Genomic DNA, 25,035 nt, shown 5'->3' with positions numbered 1-25,035 from the left:
CTTGTATCATTACTTTATTCTTCTAAATGATTTCAAATGATTCCTATTTCTCCCATATTATGAACAAATTAGAATTTATTTCCCTTTCATTTGTTGGTGGCATCTTATGTTACTGCCAGTTTGTTGGATGCTCATGTTTGAATTATCCTTAAAACTGATTCCAAATAGGTAAGAATCCGTGTCAGTGGGCATGGTCACCTTTTTTTTTTTTTTTTATTTGCCAAGCTGGGACTGTTTATTAACTGACCATATTACAAAAATATCATGGGCGACACCTTAGTTCATCCGTCTAATAAGCCTGTTTATCTGGTCTTCCCTGATGCCAGCGTCTCCACCTTCTACAAAGTGAGTTGTCTTTTTCTTCATTCCACCTCGTGGGGAAGGTAATTTGAAGGGCCACAGGAAGTTATTTGCTTCCTTGAAGCATTTCTCGAATGTATAGGTCCTCCACGCAGATGATGCCAAATTTACCAAGAGATCGAGCAATCAAGGAAGTGTCTGTCAAAGCAATCCGCTTCTGATTGATTTTGCCGTAGCCTCGCTTGTAGATGAACTCATCTACTGACTTCCGGTTGGGGTACCCCCATGCAATGCACGGTTCCACAGACCTTTTGCCGTAGCCTCGCTTGTAGATGAATTCGTCTACTGACTTCCGGTTGGGGTACTCCCATGCAATGCATGGTTCCACAGTCCTCAGCATGTTAACTGAAGCCGTGTTGAGGTTAACAAAGGTGCCATTGAAGAGCTGTCGAAGACGAAGAAGCTGCAATACCTGTGGGACCTTTGGGCATACCCCATTGACACCTCGGATTCCGATGACAAACGCCAGTTTTGGTTCTGTGGGCACACGGAAGCTCCCAGCTTTCCTTGCCATGCTGGCCGTGCAAATCTCAGTCTGGTGCATCTGCCTGCACTCCTGTGACAGTGCTTTCCCTTCTCATGGATGAACTTCCTCCTTGCCTCTCGCAGTGTCTTCAGGGCAAACATTTTCCTCAGGTGCTTCACCTTCAACCCTGTGACATTCCTTCGCTTTTTCTTAAGGGTTTTTAGTGCAGCAGGAATTTTTTTTTTTTTTTTTTTTTTTTTTGAGTTTTGAGTTTTGAGTTTTGAGTTTTGAGTTTTGGGCACACAGGCAACCTTCTTTTCTTCTCTGGAACAGTCTCCATGGTTCCAGCTGGAAAAGGCGGCAAGTTCACTTAGTAAGTGAAGTTCTGTGACTGGCCTTTGAAGCTTTCAATATAGAGGGGCCAGGCTGGACTGACTTGGACTGGGAAGTTTCTGGAAGCAGACTACAGTGAGCTTCATCACCATCAGAAGAAGGATGCTCAGGACTTGAACTAGGACTGCTGTAGTGTGTTAGATTTCAACATACAAAGGCAAAGTTAGTTTGACTTCTGATTTGGAGAGAATGGGCTCTGTAGAAGCCCATCATGGTTTTAGTGTAGGGTCCGGTGAACCTTTCCACAGTGTGACCAGGGAGCAAATGAGAGAAAGAGGAAGAAACAGAGAGACCACAGTTTTCTCAAGAACCTCCCACCAATGGCCTATGAACCTCCCAGGAAGCTCCGCCTCTTAAAGGCTCCTCCTTTCCTAAGAGCGCCCAGCTGTGGACCAAGGCTTTACTATTACATGTATGTCTTTGGCAGACACTTAAGATCCAAAACTCCAGCAAGTAGAGATCCTAGAGTTATATTCCGTTGTCAATTAAGTGGGGCTGAATTGGTAGTAAAGAAGATATTAATTCCTAATTACAGTTAAAGCTATGGTCAACTCTTGTTTCTTCAGTGATGGCACAACCTGTCCAGGGATAAGACAGAGCTGTGAAATGCTCATCACTGGCCGATGATGAATGCTGGCTGTTCATTTTAGGGATGGATGGATGAATGGTGTCTTGGGAGTAAATCCCACTTGGAATGGAGGCAGGGGTTTAAGAAGCAGAGTTCTGATTTCAACTTTCTTCGAAGGCAACTCTTCTTGATCTTGAGGTCTCCCTTCCGTAGTGAGCTGCTAAGCGCTCTCAGTCAGGGCTGTGAGGCCTTTCCAGCTCCCTGCACAGTCTTTGCCATGGTTAACCCAACCCCGGATGATAAAAACTGGGCCGCCTTTAGAAAGTAGAGTTGATAAGGCTGGAAATAATCTATAGAGAAATGTAGGAGGCACGGGAGCAATAGACGAGCAGGGTCTACCAGAGGTGAAGTCAGGGCCAGGGCCAGGATGTAACAAGTCTCCATGCGATATGGACAGCTCCTTGGTTAGGGTTTGGGCTGAAGAAAGTAGACCCAGGAGAATGAGGGAGAGGGAAAGAACACGGGGACTGCAGTCCTTCTCTTTTAAACGTTCTGTCCCAACCCACAATACAGGTAGCATCCTAACCCCTCTCATCCTTCCCACGGTCAGTAAGGAGCTCTAGCTTCCCCCTGAGCTTTAGACCTGAGAGGATTGTACACATGTTGCTGCAGTGTATCTCCTTGGTTGAAGACATTTCCCTGTGGCTGTGTCTGAGTTGGGCTTTGAGTCTACCATTCTCAGATTGATAATTATGCTGACAAGCCAGAATCATCTACATGCTTAGCAACTGGGAGACTATAAATCACCCACCAACCACACAGTACCATAATGCCTCTCACTTCTTTGTAATAAATAAATAAATAAATAAATAAACCCATAAAGATGGTCAGTCGTGGAAGCCAAGTCAGAAAGACCACAGGTTCAAGTTCAGCCTAGACTGTATTATAAGCTGTGGGCCAAACCTGAAGAGCTCAGTGTGTCCGTGTCACAAAACAAATACAACAGTGATGTAATTCAGGTAGGATGCTTGCTTATGTGAAAGCCAGGCCCTGGGGCTAATCTCTAGGATCAAAACAAAAACAACTGCAAAAAACTGGCCAATCACTAGTTCTGATGTCCCCAGGCACACCAGCAGTAGACTCACAGAGGGAAACTGCAATCCCCTTTTCTGTAAATTGCATATGCAGGCCCTGTTCAACTGGGAACACAAGGCTCAGTATCGAAGGCGTGAGACTGCTCCAGGTGTGTCTGACAAATGATTTGGAAGGGTTTAGAGAAGTAGTTAGCTGGCCTGACAAGAGTTCTGACCTTGGTGTTATAAGCACACAGGAGGGCCGGTCAACTTTCTCTAATTAACTGGCAATATTATACATGTCTAAAGTCTCCAAACCTTGGTTTGTGGCTCATCTTTTCATAAGCAGAGCACGGAGAAGTCTTGTTGGATCATGACGTGACATTACTCCATCTTGAAGCCATGTCAGCATTTGCCAAACAGACACATTTTAAAAAGTTGATCAAACTTACAAGTAAAGCTTCTTTATATGGTACACACTCTCAACTTCTCTTACTGAACTCAAGACATGTGTTTCTTCATTATCTTGGTGTACCATAGGAGTCACTGAGAACAGTAAGTTACATGTCTGGTTTCTGAGCTGTTAGAATGGGAGCTTTCAAATAACTGATTGCTGTTGTTTCGGCAGGATTTCACTTTGTAGCCCAGGCTGGCCTTGGATGTGCAGTTCTTCATCTGCCCTCAGGATGTTGGCATCACTTGAGTGAGGAATAGGCACTTTGCTTTCAGAAGGTGACCATTGGTATGTTACCCATGACTCCTTGCATCCAAATGCACGTGGCCAAAACTAATGGGACTTAGTAAATTATTAAGGGACTTGAAGTTGGGAGGGAGATGGGGATGCTGTGGGGGAGGTGTGGGGAGGGAGTTGGGAGGAGGGAGTAGAGAGCTGAAGATGGTCAAGATAAACTCTATACATGTATGAAAAAAATTCATCCCCCTTCCCACTAAATAAACAGACTTGGTAATCTGTTCTACCAACCAGGTCTTTCCCCCCCCCCTCCCCCCACAAAATTACTGTCTGGAAGAGTCATGTCAGTTTCATGAGTGTGTACTGGTAAGGTCATGATAGCCCATGGTCACTAGCTTTTCCAACCAGGCTCATTCCTACAGGAGAGGGTTATGGGAATTCTGCATTTGTAGAGTCCAGAGTTAAGAAGCAAAAGTGCCCCAGTCATAATAGATTTATCTCCTCTAAGTTTATTATTTTGGGGACAGTGACACTGTCTGAAGATCGACAACCCTCTGATTCCATTTGTTCCGTAACTGCGCATTGGTGACCAGCCAGCTTGGCAGTAAGTTGGCAATGTTTAATAAGATTGCACGCTGTGATTGAAACAAATGACTCTCCTTTTGTCATCAGAAATGGGTAGCTCTCTGCATTTGTTTTAGTAATACACGAGCTGACATCATTAATAATCCAGGCTTGCAACTTGCGCTTGTTGAATACAATAGATGAATGAAAAATTTAATTTTTTAGTAGATCATAAGAGATGTGCCAATATATCAAAAATAATTTAGGTTGACTACCTTTGAGGCGGGAAGGATCCCATTGTCTCTGCTTTGGGTCGGGCTGGCTCACGTGTGCATGCTGACTTCACCCTTGGGGGAACCGTGGCTTTTCTTAGCTGGTCCTCTCTCTCCAACTTTCTCAAGGGAATCTTTATCAGCCCCTGAAGATGAATGACAGACTCCCACCTTCATGTTCTTCTGCTGGGCCCCATGTGAGGAGCACTCTCTCTTATTTGATCATCTACAGTCTTCTCTTCCCGCTCCTGTTGTTAGGCTAACTGTGGGAGTGCCTCAGATTTCTATCTCAAACTCAACACTTAAAGCTTGGTCTCATAGCAGTGAGCTTTCTACTGGTGTCAGGTCTGTGTGGTATTTCTAAGAACTTCATCTGTCCTTGACCTTGAACAGAAAATCACCTTCACAAGGTCGGAGAGCATGCTTAGCCTCTGCCCTTTGGTCTCCATCAATCCATGTAGCTGGAGTTCATAAATACAGCTAAGGGGATCCTTTAACTTCCAATAGTCATAGAAGAAATATACATATAAGCAAAGTGCAGTGGGATGCCGCTGTCCTTGCTTGCAGTGTGCCATGTCCCTCTTGGGGTAATTAGCATTTGTTCATGCTGACAACCTTGGACCTTGTCTACTTGGCAGTTTCAGATGTGAGTTTTTCCTGTTTCAGGCCTGTATCAACCTTCTTATTTATGGTTCCACAAATGCCAGTCAAGGACACCTTTCACAAAGAACAGACTACACCTCAAGGGCCCCACATCTCCCTTCGTGCACCTTCCTATCTGTACAGTCTGAAGAGCTCTGGTTATTCTAACACATTTTTTTTTTCTCAATAACAGTACATTTCTTTTCTTAGCATTCATCTCTGCTTTCAGTGTTTATTTTCTCTGGATACATTAGTTATGTTTGGGAGGAGACACCATACCTGTGCTTGCCTGCAGCACAGAAATACCTGTCAGGCTGTGTGGACAGACCGGTAAGTGAGCTCTAGCAGTCTGCCTTTATAGACAGGGAGAGGACTCCTTTTGACCCTTTATACTGTCGGCATCAGCCGATCTGGACTTTCCAGAGTGTCTCTTTTGGTGAGGGACATGGATGGGTTCCCCAGGTGTTGTAACTTTCTCTTACATGAGTTGTCTCTGAAATAACAGAACAGTGTTAAGGACAGTTCTGGGGACACAACATAGGAAGCCATAGGAAATGGCTTCTCATGGTTTTTGCCATAACAGGGATGTTAGAAAACAAATAAAAAGTCGGACACTTCTGTCTACTGGGCCTGGAGAGCAGGTGTCTCTAAGTGTCAGGAAGACAGTGCACATGAAGTCATGACGTCATGATGCAGATGTCCCAGTGTCATGAAGACAGTGCACCTGAACAGTTATGATGTCATGATGCAGGTGTCCCAGTGCCAGGAAGACAGTGCACATGAAGTTATGACATCATGATACAACAGAAGTGTTCAGATGCCATCACAGTGTCTGCTCATGACTCTTGGCTGCAGTTTATTTTTTCCCTTAGAAAGTGTTTCTTTTACCCTGAAATTTCTACATGGAATCCCTCCACCTCTACATCTACAGTCCACAGCACTGCCCATCTATCTCTACAGCATCCACAGCAGGGTCTAATGACACATTCTGTTTCTCTCTTCCAGGAGAACAGCTGGAGGTTGCAAACATGGCCAAGAAAGAACTTGAAGCCAAGATTCATCCCAGGAAGCAGCATCAGATCTGCAGTCGCCTCTCTTTCTCTCCTTGGTGATGCTCTTGTTTCTGTAGGACCAGCAGTTAGCCTGGAGACAGCAGACTCTGGTGATGAGTCTCTATGCTTTGTGTCACTATTGACTGGGCAACTCTTGGCGAGTCATAGAAGGCCTGCCTCTGCTTGGGAGTTTGCTAGGTGGTTGGTCATGGGAGATAAGGTTTGCCTCAAGAGGGGTGGTGAGAAGCAAGAATATTAGATAAACATATTAAAAACAGAGTGCCTGATTTAGAATGCCCAATGGAACCACATGCTGAAGATCAAGGAAATGGAACCTGCTAATGCAGAAGGAATGCATGGCATCTCCAGTGCAGGAAGAACACAGGGCATCTCCAGTGCAGGAGGAACACAGGGCATCTCCAGTGCAGGAGGAACACACGGCATCTCCAGTGCCTTTAAATAAGGCGGTCAGGAAGATGGGGAACAAATTTAAACCATCACACCACACAACACTGACCTAGTCGTCAAATATGTGTGGAGGTATTTTTTAGCTAAGGAATCACAGCATGAAATAAATCACATTTATTCAATGTGGGTAGCCCCTCTGCTTATTCTATAAAAGGAGAAGGAGACTTGGATATGGGGCTCATGGTGGTGAGTAGTTTCTCTGTCAGTGTAACAGTGAGTATTCTTCCTTATTGTAATTAGTGAAGCCACTTTTGGTGACACCCAACAGGTACAGCCTGTTCAAATAGGCGTCTCTGTAGGGGGTTGGTTTGGTGCTACTATGTATTCAATGCTAATACTGGCACCCAAGATCTGGTTGCCTCTGGCTAGGAGATCCTCACTTACAACAAGGAATACAATGTAACCTTGTTCCCCAAGTCCATTGGTCAATAAGAGGTTAAAGTTCATGATTGGACAGAAGTAGGTAGATTTTCAGTTACCTGGCTTGGGGTCGCAGATTGAGATGGGAGAAAAAAAAAAGAGAGGAGGTGATAAGAGGAGGAGGCCACCTCGAGAGGAGATGGACCATGAACGAGTGGCCAGGAGAAACAGCAAGTAGTAAGGGACCTGTGGCTGGGATGTAAGACTAGCTCAAAAACCTGCCCAGTCTAGGCTTATAGCTCGTAAGTAAATACCTGGGTTGAATATCTTGTATATGGACTACCTAGAATATTTAATTCATTTTGTACTTCTCTGCCTCGGAGTGGTCCTTTCCATTAGAGAGTGAGAACTAATAAGAGTTGAGGGGAAGGGAAGATGTTCATCGAGGCAGAAGGCAACTGTGGAGAAAGGGTGTCGGTAGAGGCAGAGGGCATGACCCGGCAGTTCGGGCGAGAGGGTGCCATCAGAAGGTGGCCACGGAGCTCTGTGCAGAGCTTGCCTGGAAAATAACACATGTTCAGAGGAGGCACATGCGTTTCTGAGTCCCTGGTACTGATTTTTCCCCAAGGACTTGAAAGCTTTCCTGTTCTTTGCTTGTTTATTTTCTCCCTGGATTCTGTTGGGTATTAAAGGGTTGGGGATGTGGCCAGTGTGGTACTGTTCCCTTTTTCAGATCTGAAAGGATGGGGAGGCTGGGGAGGAGGACCCTGGATGGAGGCTGTATCTGCAGGCAGAAGAGAACAGCCATGGCAGATGGAGGCACAGAAGAAACAAGAGTCCTGGTCTTTGTCTTCAATTCTCCAGTCTCTACACAGCACATGGGTTGAAAGAAACTGCATTTACAGTTGCCTTTCACCGAGTTAGGAGAGCATCTGTGGGCAGGCCCGCGGTGGTAACTGTGTGATGGACAGTTTCGTAAGTGATGGCTTCTTTCTTCTTGGTTTTAAAGTAAGCAAGTATACAAGTATCTCAGATATTCTGTCTGAAAGTCCTTCCTATTTCTCTTCCTCCACACAAATGGCCTGGTGGGGTAGGATCCCTGGGAATCTGTCAGCTGTGTCTGTGTATGCAGGCCGGTGGTTATTTCTTACTATTGTCTAAAGCACGCTCTTTATGGACAGAAAAGGAAATATATTGCTCTCTCTCCCCAGAGCCATACATTTTAACACACTGAGTTGCCAAGCCTTTGTCTCCTGGGTCAGAGTTCAAATCCTAACTCCATCGCTTGCATTCCCAAATTTCTTGTTGCAATTTTAAGTACAAGCCAATTTAAAAAAAAAAAAAAAAAAAAAAAAAAAGCAGGGTCAGGCTTTGTGTTGAGGCTGAGAGCTGTTCAGGTGTCCCCTTCAGTGATATGAAAGTGGTGGGCTTCCTTAACCCATGCATCAGAGAATCAAACTGTGTGGGCATTTAAAAAAAATCATAGCAATCTCTGTATGGGTGATGGCTGTGATGGTCGACCTTACCATTCAGCTGGCCATGTGAGGGGTCAAACACGAGCCCAGATGTTGTATATACTCCTGATGAAGGTTCTGGGCCTGTGGTAACTAAGCAACAGCTTTGGGGGACACTGGAGTAATTTAGAATGTTAACTTCATTTGGCTCCGGTTAAAGCAGCCGAGTGGCAGCTCTAGAATTGTAATGTTTGTTGAAATTATCTGAGTGCTACGTCCTGTGTTGGTGACAGTGTTTATTAAACTGCTGGCGGTGTTATTGATTTTTGATTAAGCCCAGAAGGCCACCTCTGTACAAATGAACATGTTCTGGAGACAAGAGAAGTTGAGTACTTGTGGAGAATCTTCCCAAGGGACGATTCTCACTAATTCCAGGTCAGGAAGAGACCAGAACAACCCCAGCGTTCTGGTCACAAACAGAGGGCCCAGGTGGTAAGCAGATAGTATGGGAAGAATATGACAGAGGGCTGCACAGAGGGACAGGGTCACCATAGACCAGAAGAGGAATGTTCTGGGGGAACCTTGAAGGATGGCTTAAAGTTGGCTCCATGTGTAGGGATCAGTGAAGGAGCCTTCTGGGAAGACAGGTAGTGTTGAGACAAGTGATGGATGGGAGACAAGGATGAGCAGGGCCTGCATTACAGTCAGGGCCTCATGCATGCTGGGGGGACCAGAAAGCCTCCCATATAGGAAGGAGATGTGATAGGATTTTAGTGGAGCAAAGACAATGTGAGCAGAGGTTAAAGAGTAAATAAGAGGCAGATAAGGGGACACATCAAGGAAGGATAAACAGAACCTCAACTAAAGTCAGGTTCGTGGGATGAGAGGGCTGGGGACGGGGCACGGTGGAACGATATTTCTGAGATATATGAGCAGGTTTTAATCCACAGTGAGAGTGTCCCATAGTATCAATGTGTCCAACAGGACAGATCAGCAACACATCCAAGAGGAAGGGGAGTGAGTGGGGACGCGGAAAGTCACTTGTAGGCCTTTAGTGGAGGTGGGCAGAGGCAGCAGGGTTCAGAGACTGATAGGTGGGTAGGAAAAGCAAGCTCGACACTATCAAGAGGATGAGCTTCAGACAGTGGGCGGGGCCACGAAGGGCAAGCATATCACAGGGTCCCGTAAACAGCTTTCTCTGTGCGCTACAAGGTGACAATTTACAACGCACCTTTATAAAAAGGAGTTACTGGAAGGAAGTGAGATCAATTTGTGGAAGACACAAGCTGGGGGGGTCCGTGGAATGTAAATGTTGCAAGGTTGGGAATCTGCAATCACGATGAACGATGAACCAGACGGAGCTTGTGATTGGATTGGAAAGTTCTCTGGCCTCGGGGACTTGGGCTAAGGCAGTTTCACCTGGTGGTAATGGTGAGCTAGGAGAATGGAGGGAGGGGAGTCTAAGCTACTGCTTCAAGAAGAGTTACTGGGAAGAGAAGGCTAAGCGGCTATGTAAGTGGGTAAGTGGCTGTGGTCTAGGGAGCTATATATTTCAGGGTAGGCTCATATGTGATCATTTAGGGATCAGAGCCTGGGAGTGGGGGAAGGAAGATCCAGATGACCATTGATGTGTGAAGGAGTCCTTGCATAGGTAGAGAGGATTCTTCCTTAGAGGAGGGATTATGGGAGCAGAAAACCTAAGCAAAGACACAGAGTCCCAGGAGCTGTGGACAAGCTGGCTCCTCCAGGTTCCCTGCATGAGACTTACATCCAAGGACCTCCTCTGCCTATAAAGGAGAGTGAGAAAGAAGGTCCTGAAATGCAAATACAGCAGGAGACCTGGAGGAGCCGGCTTGTTCACAGGGTTGCCCAAAGAACCCAGCACTGCAAGCATAAACTTAGGTGAAGGATGGCAGGTAGAGAGTATCTGAAGTCTAGTGGAGGGCTGTGGGTCGGGCAAAGGTCAGCCCTTCACTGGGGAAGCGGCTCTTTAGAGCTGCAGGGTGGGTGCTGTCCGTACCCAGCCTGCTCACACAGGGATAGAGGTGGGCTGCAGGAGATCCTATGATGGCCGAAGCAGGTGTGGGATTTGCTTTTGGCCCATAGTCATGAACACTGATGGTTTAAGGAGATTTGGTGGAACAGGCATAGGAAGAGTCCCAAGAAAAACAGTTTTCAAGTGAGCAATGAGACCACAGTGCTCTAAAAGGAGACGGTGATAACAAATGGCTGGGTTTGGGGTCTAGAACCTTCTTTCTCACTAGAGAGACCATTCCTAGGGACCTTACTGGAGGTGTGTGTCAGGTCCCCAGAAGCACAGAATGTAAGCGGTGTTGTCAGGCAGGCATGCCAACATAATCCTAACACCCATCATGACAAATCCTTTGTTGTTATTACAGATATTTACCAACTGTTTACTGAAATTGTACCACAATGTCCAAAATGCAGAAAGACTTCATTAAATTTGTCTTTCAAAAGCACATTGGGAAGGCATTTAGTTAATAGGAATTTAAACAATCTTATTTTATTCGTTGATATGTATAAGTAAGCATATGTATTCTGTACTGTATAATATTGTATTTAATGTGTGGCTCAATGGCATTTGAGTGGCATACATTATAGTCTCAGTGGTTGGCTTCTGTGTGTGTACGTATGTGCATGTGTGTGTGTGTATTTATACCTATATATAGGTATATATATATACCTATATATATATATATATATATATAATATATATATATATTATATATATATATATAAATATACCACAGGCTATTTATATATATATAGCCTGTGGGGTGGCTCAGTTGAGGCACTTGCAGCCAAGTCTGACAAGCTAAATTCCATCCTCAGGACTCACGTAGTAGAAGAAGAGAACTGACTCTCACAGCCTGTCCTCACATGCACAACACCATGGTACATGCCACTCTCTCCCGGCCCAATAAATAAATGTATATGTAATTTTATGATTAAAAACTATCTATAATTTGAATTATTACATGTAATTACCTATCTCTACTTAATAGCTTCAGTTTTTGTGATAAGAGGAAAATACTTTCTTGAAATGTGTATTAAGATATTATAGGATAGATCTTCAGATAAAGCTAGATTATTTTGAGAATGATCATTTTAAAGTAAAAGTTTGGGTAGAAGTTTATTTGCAATCATTAAGTTTGTTTGTTTTTTTCAACCTGAACTCTAAGACTATGTTATTATGCAAAGACCTTGAAAGACCAAGAAATGACATCAAATTGATGATATAATTTCCTAAATGACCAGCCATCACTTCTCTAAGAAATGCTATCTTCATTTATAACTCTCAGGATACTCTGAAATTTATAATACAAATAAGATTTCTGTGGTATCGAGTCCTCAACCCACACATAACAGCCCAGTATATCTTCATTAACAAGAAACATTCCTATTGATTTCATTTTGCGATGTTTCATATTACACATAACAAATATGTATGGTCACCTAAACGAATTATTGCAATCCAATTTGAAATGATTGCAGGACGTTATTGTGTTATCTCGGGGGTGCTTTAGTCTCTGGGTGTCAAAACTGTTTTTATTTAATGGGATAACATGGCAAAGTTAATCAGAGTAGGTGAACCTCCGTAGAGCTGAAGGTCACATGCATTTACTCTCGCTTGGAAATGGAGGAGCTTGGGTCTGAACCCTGACGGGGGAGGGTGAAGGGTGAAGGAGGAACAGTCTGCAGGTTTAATGACTGCTTCCTCCGGTCTCATCAGCATCGCTTGGCTCGTGGGCCTTTTCAATAACTGGATTTTTGATTAAAAAATTTCCTGCAAAGAAAATAAAATTAAACAGGCAATACAAACATAATCAGAAATCAATAGTGCAGTTAACATTTCTATTGTGTGTTATTGAGCGGCTTGGCCTGTTCGGCTTTGCATTCAGACACGCACATGCCCAGAGTTCCTGAGCATCCACGGGCGAGTATGAGGAACCGTGAAGGCAGAGTCCTCTTCACAAAATTGCGTTTCCAAGAAAAACAGTGTTTCTCATAAAGTAAACTGTGTCCCTGATGGGCGGGAAGCAGGGGTAGCAATTCCTCTTTGGCTGAACTAACCTGCTTGCTTTTGATGAGCACACCAAAGATGTAGCGAGTGGAGTTACAAACTTTCTCCAAGTGATTTCTTATTGCAGAAGCTTCTGCGAGGCTAGGCCGTTGCCTTACAGATTATGCTGGCCCTTTGGGGTTTTGTTTGTTTCTTTTTCTTGTTTTGATCAATCTTGGACTCTGAGGCATAGAAGTAAGGGGACTCAGGTGAAGGGGAGTGTTCATCTCTCTACACTTCCAACATCCTTCCACAGTGTTTGGTCAAGATGATCTGAGATCACTGGAAAGTCCATTCAATTATTCCAAGTTTTGAAAATCCACTCATGAATTCAAACATAGGGAAGGAAGAGATGGGGGGGGGGCGGGGGGCAGAGGCAAGAATTCAGAGCTGGGTCAGAACCAGATCATAATAAGGAATTTGGTAAACACAGAGCAGTAGGACAGTGTCCAATTAAAAGGTTTGAGGAGACCCTGAACTCCAGAAGTAAAGGCCATTCTGGTTTCACACTCAACCTTAGGTAGGAAACCTGTACAGTCTGTGGCTACGAGATCAAATGCACCATCAGACACAAACCAAGGCCCCACATGGAACAACGGTATATATAGAAACAAATGAAAAAGAGTCTAGAGCTGGTGGACTCCCTGGGATCAGCAGAAGTCAAGCCTGAACTTCCTTCAGAGGGGTCACTTCAAGGACACAGAGGTCAGAGTTCTTCAAGAGCCAATACATGCCACAGACAGACTCACATCTCATCCACTATGCACAGTCAGACACGCTTAGGCATTGAAATATAGGAGGATGTCTTAGCTAGGGTCTATTGCTGTGAAGAGACACCATGACCCAAGAGACTCTTATATAAGACAACATTTAATTGGAGCTGCTTACATTTTCAGAGGTTCATTCCATTATCATCATGGAGAAAAACATGGCAGCATGCAGGCAGACATGATACTGGAGAAGGAGCTGAGACTTTTACATCTTGATCCACGGGCAACAGAAGGAGACTGTGTTGTTGGGAGCTGACTTGTAGCAGAAGGAGGCTCTCAGCTTTGCAACCATCTTGCGCCATATACCCTGACAAGAGATTTGGTTTTCAACAGCCTACAACAGCTGAGCACACTCTGATAAGTATCCTGTTTAGCCCACATATGTTGTTTTGCTGTTTAGTGCCCACAGCTGCAAGGCGCATGTGGTATCCACGCCTGCAAGGCGTGCAGTGCACATGCTATCCATGCCATACACGCCTGTAAGGCTTACGTCATATCCACACCTGCAAGGCACGTGATATCCACGGGCCTACAAGGCATGTGGCAAAAGCCTATAAATACCCCGGACTCCCTTTCAAAGAAGAGAGAGAGAGAGAGACAGAGAGAGATACAATAAGAGAAACATGAAGAGAGACAATAAACGAGAAACTGGACTTGATCACACACCCTGTCTTGTCTCCATTCTTCGTGTCTCTTGCTAGACCCTGACCCACGGACCAGAGCAACAGAGCAGTCCACGACATTTTGGCCCCAAAGTGTGGGGCAGAATGGTCTGCAACACAGTTGCTCCCAAGCGTGGGTCAGAGAGCAGCCAACACAGTGGCCGCCAAGTCGGGCAGTACAGGTCTCGACACTGTGTGTCACATTGGGCCACAGAAGACCTCAAAGACCACTCCCACAGTGACATACTTCCTCCAACAAGGCCACTCCTCCTAATAGTACCATTCCCTATGGCCAAACATTCAAACACATGAGTCTTTGGGGGCCATACCTATTCAAACCGCCACAAAGGAAATTACATCCCCCAAGAGAGATAGGTAAGTTCTGCACCAAGTGGGTGAATTCACATGAACTCTAGATGAAGGCGATGCCCAAGGAGTCTGACAGTGGGAGTGTTGAGATTTTCAACGTGACCGAATGAGGAATACAGTTCGCTATGCAAAGCGAAGAGGAAGCAGGTGGGCTTGGGAACAGACAAGCCATGACTGTGGCTAGCGGAGGACAGGCTTGGAAATGAAGCTGAGAATCCCACTGTAGCTCAGAGGGGTAAAAGGAACAGACAGGAGTTCTAAAATATGGGAGTTCCAGAAGGGCGCCAAGGGAAAGACAGAAGTAAAACAATACCTAAAAAATATTGTTGAAGAACTTTCATAACTGAAAAAAAAATCAATGTTCAGTGAAGCCCTAAACCCAGACAAGGACCCAGGCCATTGACTCCTGACACAGTCCTGTGAAGCCATGACATGAGAAGCCTTTAATCTCAGCATTCAGGAAGCAGAGGCAGGTGGATTTCTTTGGGTTCAAGATTAGCCTGGTCTACAGAGTGAGTTCTAGGACAACTATGGCTGTTACATGGAACAATCTTATCTCAAAGAATTAGTAATAATAATAATAATAATAATAATAATAATAATAATAGCAATAGATTATTTTTTAAAATACTTGCAGTATTTTTAAACAGCAAAACTCTACTTATGAAGTTGTATGTTCGTGTCAGGATGCATGCTTTTGGGTAGATATATGCTATTATGAGTACATGTCAGTTCACATGTTAGGGTGTGTGCACATCAGCTCCTGGAGGACACTGTGCTGGAAGAGCAGCGGTCAGAGTCCACTCCACTGGACAGCAGAGGGTCAGTTGAGGACGCGTGTGGACAGCCACACTTTCCTGTTGTTGCTTTGGACATTGTACTGGGCCTGGCACCTTAAACTCGGAGAGATCCTGGCATTTTGAACATCACTAGAACGGTGTGGCATTAAGTGCTTGCGGTTACTCTCTTCCATTGGATTGATGAGGTTTTTATAGCCTTTACCAGAAAGCATAATCCAGCCTCTCCCTTCTTCAGGGTTTTCCTTGGCATAGGCACAGAGACTATTTCCAGACACTGGAGACAACAGAGGTGTGTTTTGGGTGCTCAGATACATTTCCGACAGCTGTTGATGGTGCAGTGTGGACCCAGAATGCAAACTAGACACACACACCGAAAGGATACAACCCTCTTTTGTGTGGGGTCCTGGTGTTAGTCTCAGTGCTGGCTTCCTGGCAGGCAGTTGAGTTGGCGGCTGTTGGAGTAGCCTTAGCTATCACAGCTACGCTGCTGACTGCAGACAGCTGCTGCTAGGTGAGCCTTTTGCCCCACTGCCAGTTCTAGGGACAGAACAGAGATGGGACTGTTCATGGCCACAACTGCCTCCACACCTCTGGACTTAGAGAAGGAAGAATGGGGCTGCTCAACACATCTGATACTGTGACACCGATATGCTAGCCTCCTCCTCTTTCCACCCTGTCTTTAGGACCATCTCCAGACATTGAAGGGCATTATTATCACGGATAAGAACACAGATGCTGGGGGCTGGAAGGATGGAGCAGAGGTTAAAAGCTGTCACTAATCTTTAAGAGGACTGGAGTCTGGTTCCCAACTCCCACTCGGGCAGGTCACAACAGCTTGTGACTACAGCTTCAGAGGACCAGGAACCTTCTTCTGGAGACCCTGCACGCTCTGCCCTTATGTCCACCTCCCCTAAGAAACACACATAAACATATAATCAAAACTAAATAATGAAAAGAACACAGGCATTGGTTCTGTGTGGCTTCCCAGGGGAGAAGCCTCTGGGCTTCAGTCCATATCTGTGAAATGGGTTAATGGGAACACCTTTGTCCTGGACACTGAAAGGGTTAGGAATCATAAAGCTAGCCTGCATGATGTCAAATGTGAAGCATTGTGGTTGTCACCATTAATGACTGATCAATTACATAACCTCATGGAGAGGACCGAAGGGGCTATCTCAGCCCACCTTTCTTGTTGTCATGATGGGAGAGCCTAGTCAACCTAAGTGAGAACGGCGTTCCATTAGTTTTTGAAAGACCCTCAGTGAACGCCAGGCCTAGGTGGCATGAGAGTCCCAGACTCCAGACTCCCAGCTAGTTATTCCTGTGTCAAAATTAGGAAGCTGTGACCCTTTATCTAAACAAAATTGGGTCTGAAAGCATCTACTTATGTAACCATGTTGTTCCCAGAAACCAAGATCAATAATTGTGAACTGTAGCAAAATGCCACAAGAAAGCAGATTCCACAGATCCAACCACAGGCTGTGGGAGGCCCTGGCTCTCCCTGCTGAGCACAGCCAGGGCTGTGAAAAGATACCATGGGGGCTCCCCCTCATCCCTCAGAAACTTAAAGGGAGAGAAAGATAACAGATCTGCAGTCAAACCAGGATGGCAAATCAGCATGTACCATTCACACACTGTTCTGAGACTTTTTTTTTTTTAATGTTTTTAAGTTCATTCAATTCAGAGGTAACACTTTGTAGGTAGGTTGAATTGTTAAGCCCATTTTTTTTTTTTTCATGAGATGCTGAGACATTCAGGGTTTTTTGTTGTTGTTGTTGTTGTTGTTGTTGTTGTTGTTATTTTAAAATTTTCTCTTACTTATTTTTACTCCTTGTGCACTGGTGTTTTGCCTGCATGTATGTCTGTATGAGAGAGGGTGTCTGATCCTCTGGAACTGGAGTTCCAGACAATTGTGAACTGTGGATACTGGGAACTGAACTTAGATCCTCTTGAAGAGCAGCCAGTGCTCTTAGCTGTGGAGCCGTCTCTCCAGTCCTGAGACCTGGAGTTTTTATTTACAAGTTCTGACCGTGCAGGAAAGGGGAGCTTGTCATCTCGAGTTTGGACTTTCACACACGGCGTCTTTAGCTAGAGGTGTTGGAACTCTGGGTTCTAGTATTTTTTAACGTTAGCTTCTTGATGCAGTGTGCTTAATGTGAGACCCTAAGCTTGCCTTCCTGGCAAGCTTCAAACGTGGGCAGGATGGTTTAAAGTGTCTGCTTAGCACAACCAAGAATGACCTGAGCAGAGAGACCGAGGAATTACCTACATTAGATCGCCCCGTGGGCACATGTGTGGGGATTGTCTTGATTGCTTATTGATGCAGGAAGGGTCATCCCACTGGGGCAGCAGTGGGCCTGGGCAGAGGAGCTTCATAAGGAAACAGGCCTGGGAGCAGGCCAACAAGCAGTGCTTCCGGATGGTTCCTTCTGTGCTTCCTCGGCTGAGAGTGAGTTTCCTGGTTGGAGTCGATAGTGCATAAAGTAGCAAGGGATCCTGCCTTCAGGTTCCACGTGAGTTCCTGCCCTCACTTCTGTCAGTGATGGATTGTGACCCGGAAGGGTAAGCCAAATAAACCCCTCTCTCTTCCTTTGGGTCATAATATTGACCAAGTCACAGAAAGGAATCTAGGACAGCAAGCAAACACAGCATGTCACCCTCCACCAGACAAGATGTAGGATGACAGCAGAGACTCTCACCCTCCACCTGGCTTGCCGCTGCCACCGCCATGAGACGTTGTTAGTGTTCTTTACCTATTTGCAGTCTTTTTCCTGAGGAGATTTTTCAGGTCTTCCTGTCTGTCTCTGTCAACAGGACAGGTACAGCACAACTGTTTACATGCTCCCATCTTCCGTGTGTGCATACAAGAATAAGACCTTCTTACCTTTCCCACAGACCACTCTTCACTCTTGGGACTTCCTTGCTCCAGCTGGGAAAGGATGTTCAAAATCAAGGCCTGTGGGGGAAATTTCAGCACTCAGTATCTGCTCAAGTGTGCTTAGTGTCACCTCCACGAGTGCTTGCTCCACTGTCCCCGTGTCCTGACTTCTATAAAAAATGTTGAATAAGCTGTGAGGTTTCCTGCCAAAGTCAGAGCCCGGTGGTGTTAATCCCTACAGATCTGCCAGCTGAAATTTGGTTTTCTCCTCCCTGGATTGAACCCAGGCCATTAGGCTTTGGTGCAGTCGCCTTCACCCACTGAGCCATCTTGCCGCTTCTTTTTGTATTTATTCATAATTATGTTATTAATGACAAGCCATTTATTTACCCAAGCTATCAAATGTTAGATGCAATGCCTATGGTTAATTATGAGACAGTATAAATTATTTTTCAATAATTTGTGGGAAATTAAACTGAGGTTTAATATTTTTCTTATATATTTTAAAAATATATAAATAATAAATACATCTTATGTATTTGTAAAATATATAAGGAACTCAATGTAACTGAAGAGTACAGAGGATTTAAATATGAACTTTTTTACTGAAGACAAAATGGGTAGCAAGTACAGGAGAGAGCACCCACTGTCAGTCACCATCAGGAAAATATGCAAAATGAGACCATGAGGTACCATCTCTCAAACACCAGGATTATCAAATGCAGAAGTGAAGCAATGTTGGTGAAGCTATGCCCTCTTACAGAGTTAGACAAAGACAATATGAAAAATGGGCGTGGAGCGTTACTATTGTTGTGTTTTATAAAAAGGTAAAGAGAGAGGTGATACGTTCGGTGGAGGTGTAGTCAGGTGTGGGGGAAGGGGGTGCCTCTGCAGGCCATGCTGAGACATCCCTTCCTGGTGAAGGACCGGCCACAAAATGGTATAGTATAGAATAGAGTTTATTCAGGGCATGGGGAGGGGAGTTGAGAGGGTAGTAGAGACAAAGAAAGGCAGAGAGAGGGAGAGAGAGAGAGAGAGAGAGAGAGAGAGAGAGAGAAGAGAAGAGAAGAGAAGAGAAGAGAAGAGAAGAGAAGAGAAGAGAAGAGGCCAGCCGTGAGTACACAGAGAGTGAGAGAGTAAGGGAAGGGAATAGGGAGAGAAGGAAGAAGGGGCAAGGGGACAGAGTGGAGCAAGAAAGAGTGAAGGGGGCAAGCAGCTCCTTTTATAGTGAGTCAGGCACACCTGATGTTGCCAGGTAACTATGAGGCGGGGCTGAGACAAAATGCTAGCAACCATATGACCCAGCAAGCTCAATTCTGGGTAGAGCCAAAGGAAGTAAAGTCAGAGATGCTGTTTTATGTTTATATGTTGCAGTGTTATCCATAATTTGTAGCAGTCTGCCTGAGATGTACGAGCTGATCCAGATGAAGATATCAGGCTACATACATACAATAGAAGGGAATATTATTCAGCCTTGAAAGAGACAATCCTGACATCTATAACACGAGTAAACATGAAAGACAAATTTATAGAAGTTTGTTTGGATGACTAGAATATTCTTTCTCATGGAAAGAGAGGCCAGATCCCAGGAGAGCTGATTAAAGCCCATCTAGGTGATGTCTCATAACCCAGTAGGGATAGAATGTCTCTGCTGACAGAATGCTTAGCCAGCAGAGAGCGCATTGGGAGTGCTGTTGTGTCTCAGCAAATCTCTTTATCCCAGTCAGTGCAAGACGGCTTCTCACTTCTTCTGTAAAGGGTTGATTGCAGAAGCTGGGGTAGCCATTGTGGTTCTGTGTACCACCAGGATGTGAGATGACATTCAGTGACCGATGGCAGAGGAGCTGCAGATTTTTACATCCAGAGCAATAAAAGGATCTAGAGACAGGTTTTTGGAGCCAGTATTTTTTAAAAATAAAATAAATCAAAACCATTTTATTATAATCAACTCAGATGAAACGTCACACAGCTAGGTTAAGATAGACAAACTCTGGCCTCATCCCCAACTCTCTGCATTTTAATGAAATTTTCCAGTTAGAAGGGTTTTCTGAAGTCACTGAGGGTTTTCCACTTTTACTTTTTTTTTTTTTTTTTTTTGGTTTTTCAAGACAGGGTTTCTCTGTGTAGTCCTGGCTGTCCTGGAACTCACTCTGTAGACCAGGCTGGCCTCGAACTCAGAAATCCACCTGCCTCTGCCTCCCAAGTGCTGGGATTAAAGGTGTGTGCCACCACCACCTGGCTTACACTTTTACTATTAATTACACTTTTATGCCTGTGTATACCACACACACACACACACACACACACACACACAAAAACCAGTCAAAATAGAAAAAAATTAGCTCTCTTCCATGACACATGTGTCCTTTGCCTGAATTCTGTCCTTCCACATCACCTCCTTTGGTTGTCCTTTGTACATGTTATATGTACCCATATGTGCATTCATTTACATGTATGAATAGATACATTATAGTCTAGGATCTTCATATGAGGGAGATTGTTTTTCTTTCTGAGAATGGATCACCTTGCTTATATAGATTCTAAGTCCATTCTTTTTTTTTTTTTTTTGCAAATATATTTCTTTGCATATTTTACTGCTCTCTTTGCACATCCTAAGAACTGAGTAGGCACACCCGAGGGATTACAGAACATGCATCCAGTTGACTGTTGGGCCTTAGACTTGTGCATTTTCAGATGCCCTGCCTATTCTGGACCCCAACTCTTGACTCACCTTTGAAATAGTTGATTTCACAAGTGCGCCATTCTATTTCCTGTGAACACTTTAGAGGAAAGACTCTGGCAATGGCTGTGTTGTGAGGTGAGTGTCAAGCTCCCCGGAATGTCAGACACATGGTATGTGGTCAACAAAACATCATAGAGACAGTGAATGTCATAACAGTTAGCAGGTTCTATCAGATTCTCCAAGCAGGATAGCTTTGCTTACTGCCAATGAAGCTTTTGCTGGTGTCTTGAGGGCATGAAGGAACATTGAAGATGGTCTTCAATGCATGGATAACAAGAGAGAATGTGTTGTGTGTTCCTATGCTGGTACTTATTAAAAGAAGAAAGAAGACTGCTTCCTGTGGAAGAGAACAAAGACTAGTCAACATGGCATGGTTCATCCTTTGTAGGGGAAGACAGGATGAGGAAGCTGGGCCAAGGGACTACATCAGACCCCGCTTTGAAGCTGCCACTGCTCTTCAGCTTGAAGACATTAAACTGCCCATCTTCGGAATATGCAGAGTGCCAGACTTGCAACTGATCCTGAGTTTCAAATCAATAGGGTTTAATATTTCCCCAGCAACCGTAGGCTGAAATCAATGCCGTTGCTGCTTTTCAGAATAGACGCGTAGGAAACAAAGGGATTTGAGGCGGCCTCCCAAGGTTGAGGTAAATACGCTGTGCAAATGCTTTTGCACAGGGAAACAGATGGCAGTTCAGCCTATCTCCCAAGGCCTTTCCTCCAACTTTAGTTTTAGGTCATTGGGGCTCCAGGGAATTATTTCAGGTGGCCACAGGAAGGAAGAGATAGAAGATGAACATTTGAGGTAAACTAGAAGCCTGTGTTGGTCAGTTCTCACTGAAATAACAAACACCCATGTTTGCATAGTTTAAACATTTAGCCAATTTTTTTGTCTCACCCCTAAATTGGTTTGGGCCAGCCTTGGGTAGTGCTCACCTCAGATGAATTTGTTTCTCTGTGTAGTCAGATACTGAGTCAGCTTGGGGCTGGCTACATCAGGATGGCATCCTATAGAATGGTGAGTGTCTGCTCCACATGGTCTCTCATGCTCCATCAGAGTAGCCTGGGACTGTTGCCATGGAGACTGAGTCTGGCTCAGAGAGTTAGAGATAGAAACATGCAGAGACTTTTAGTGCCTAGGTCCCAACTTGATATGCTGTTTCTTATAGTTCATAAGTGTGTGTGTGTGTGCGCGCCTATGTGTTTGTGTACATGCGTGTTCATGTATATGTGCATGCAGGAGAGAGACAGACAGACAGACAGATAGACAAAGACATTGAGACAGAAACAGAGAAACAGAGGAAGAGAGACAGACAGACAAAGGCAGAGAGACCAGGGCAGAGAGAGACAGAGAGAAAGAGAGAGACCTACACAGAGAGGAACAGAGAAAGAGAGAGAGAGAGAGAGAGAGAGAGAGAGAGAGAGAGAGAGAGCATCAGAGAGTAGATACAGTGTACCTGTGTGCAGATGCATGCAGAGGTCAGAAGACATCCCCAAGTGTTCTTGTTCAGGTTGTATTTCCCATCTTTTAGAGACAGGATCTTTCACAAGCCTGGAATCCACAATTAATATCAGTTGTATAGCTGGCAAACAGCAGATGCCCTGCTGTCTCTGCTTATCCAGTGGGGACCCTGAGTGTATGCTAGCACAGCTGGCTTTCTTTTTAGATGGTCTCTGAGGGTCGAACTCACCATCAACTGAGTGATTTCCCCAGCCTCTCTTCATCCTTTCCTTAAACACACTATGACTGGCCATCTTCAACAACAGCAAAGAAGCTGTACTCTTAAGAAGAGTCATGGCTGAGCTGGACCTGGAATGTTCCCCAAAGACTCATATATTTGAGGCTAGGTCTCCAGTGTGTTGCTATTGGAGGTGGTGACATTTAGATACCCATGGCAGTGTTCCTGAGGGGGATTACGAGACTCTGATTCTTCCTCTGTCCTTGACGCCCTGGTCCTGAGGTAGTTATCTTTTGCCCCAAGTCCCTGCCATCAGCTCAAGTGAAAACAACGGGAGCAGCTGACCACAGCTGAGGCTCCAAAAGGAACCTTTCCGTCTATGCGTCCATGACCTCAGCCGTCTGCTGCAGAGACGGAGAGCTGACAGCAGTCCCATTGTGAAGGGTGTGAGTATTTGGAGGAGGGGAGGAGCCCAGCTGCTTTGTGGCCTGTCACTCACCATCCTTGCCATTAATCAGCTTCCCTGTGGGCACAGGGACATGAAGGTCGTTCACTTTTGAAGCATTTATCTGATGACAGCGGTGTTTCATTGGGTTGGAGGACATGGCTTTGATGAGCGGTGCCCAGTGGTGAACCTTCCAAAAGGAGTTCGTATTTTAAGTTATGCGAATATGTGTATGTGTGCAAAGGAGTGCATGTGTCTGTGGAGCCTAGAATAGGGTGTCAGGACCCTGGGGATGGGTTCTCCAGCAGAACTCTGCAGGAGATCCAAATGCCAAGAGCTGTCTCCCAAATCCCTTTCCCACCTTTTCATAAGAAGGGAACAGCAGAATACAAAGTCCTCCCTGACCCCCTCCCTCCTGTCCCCCGAGGCTGGGTCTGAAGAAGAAACTCCGAGCAGCATCTTCTGTGTGAGGAGACACACCATGAAGTGAATTCGTGAGCCCTTCACCTCAGGTGAAGAGATAGTTTGCATTATGACAAAGCTGAGGGTTGGGTCAAGCCACAGCTCTGGACCCTGGAAGCTGCCACGACTGAACATGAACAGTGTGTTTAAGAGCCGCCAGGAATTCCCCTGCTTACAGATACTGCCTGGGGACAAAGCTGCTTAACTAATGGCCATAGGTCTGGGGATTAGCCAACACTAACCAATCCAGCAGGGATAGCCACTCAGCCTGGTAGGCACATGAGCTTCAGGGGTGTGAGCTGGGTCTTCCTCAGAGAGATGAGGAGCTCCAGGCGGTTACCACATAGCCTTACCTCACCTTGCTGTATGGGTTATGGATCCATGCCAGACCTGAGCTTCCTCCAGTCACTATTTAGAGTATCTGGGACCCAAAGTGTACTTGATCTAGCTGGGCAGTGAGCAGAGAGGGGCACAAAGATACCCTGGAGAGCTCTCCAGGGCAGAGCCCGTGCTGACCTACCCACCTTTCTTCTCAGCCACTTGACATTGCTGGCTCTGGATCTAGGTGGCTGGCTGAGGTTTGTTCAGCAGATAGGCCTTAAAATGACATCATGGTGTATCCTCTTTTTCATCCCTGATTTGCCTCGAAGAAATAAACTAAGATGACAGTGAATGCCGCATCCTCACAATTACACTGTGGTCAGTCAAGTTACCATATGTGGCAAACACAGTGGTTGTCACTCGTGAGCCAAGACTCTGGACACGTGACAGTGGGCAGGGCTGTGATGCAGAAAACTGAGGTCAACAAGAAAGGAGGAGAGCAGAGATTTAGCTGTCAGATGTGGCATGTGCACAATGTCACCAGGGCTGTGCCTGAGATCCCGAGGGACTGACTGGACACTCAGCCTCCAGCAATGGTGGATGCTAACTGCTTTGAGAATCCTTCTTTGACCAGCCTCCAAAACAACAAGATCAATTATCCTCCTCCATTCCACGGCGTGGTATCGTGTGTCTACTATGGTCCGTTTAATGCGTTTTACTTAAAGTCGGTGACTTTCAGGGCCCAATCCAGCTCTGTTGTGAAGCCCAACGTGAGATGGTCAATTTCATTGTTCACTGTCTCAGGACAGTTCCTCAGCGTATATAAGGTATTGTGAATTACAATTGGCCAAGGCCTCTATTAAGGTATTAGCTCTTCTTATTGTTGTGACCAAATGCCGGCAAGAAGTGACTAAGCCAGCTCAGTCAAACAACAGGGTCTCAAGTGAGGGAGTGAGGATTGAAAAAGACAAAAAACCAATTAGACAAACTTCTAACATGACTCCGGCCCATACTGAAGCTGAAGCAGCTTTAATCTCTCCAGCCTGCTTTCATATCATTCTAGGTATATCGGACAAACATGGTCAGTTCTTAGATCAAAGACAAAGTCATCAAGAGAAGTAGTAAACGAGATCACACAAGATAGTAATTAAGTAGTAAGCAGAAAGATCACACAAGGTAATAACTCAGTAAAGCAGTAAACAAAGCACCACGGTCACTTTCTAATATTCTTATCTGAGCCTACTGTCTTGTCGGAGCCCAGAGACAAATGCCAAATTCCTAGAAGCGGCACTGAAAGCTCTCAGCAAAGAAGTAATCTAAGGGGGTGTCTTTGGGTTTTGTTAGAAAGGATAGAGTCCATTATGGTAGAGAAATTATGCAGCAGGAGGGGAGGCAGCTGGCCATGTTGCATACACAGTCTGGAAGCAGAGTGAACATTAGGCTGGGCCATGCTGTAAAA

General features: G+C 45.1%; 1 pseudogene; it reads right to left on the bottom strand.

Moving 5' to 3' along the window:
* Positions 1-406: 406 nt before the first annotated feature.
* On the bottom strand, positions 407-1,039 carry LOC117718218 (large ribosomal subunit protein uL30 pseudogene; annotated as a pseudogene).
* Positions 1,040-25,035: the final 23,996 nt, after the last annotated feature.

Source organism: Arvicanthis niloticus, chromosome 12 (assembly GCF_011762505.2).
Source record: "Arvicanthis niloticus isolate mArvNil1 chromosome 12, mArvNil1.pat.X, whole genome shotgun sequence".
Taxonomy (NCBI): Eukaryota; Metazoa; Chordata; class Mammalia; order Rodentia; family Muridae; genus Arvicanthis; species Arvicanthis niloticus.
The sequence above is the reverse complement of the archived record's forward strand: the minus strand, read 5'-3'. Positions and strand labels throughout refer to the sequence as shown.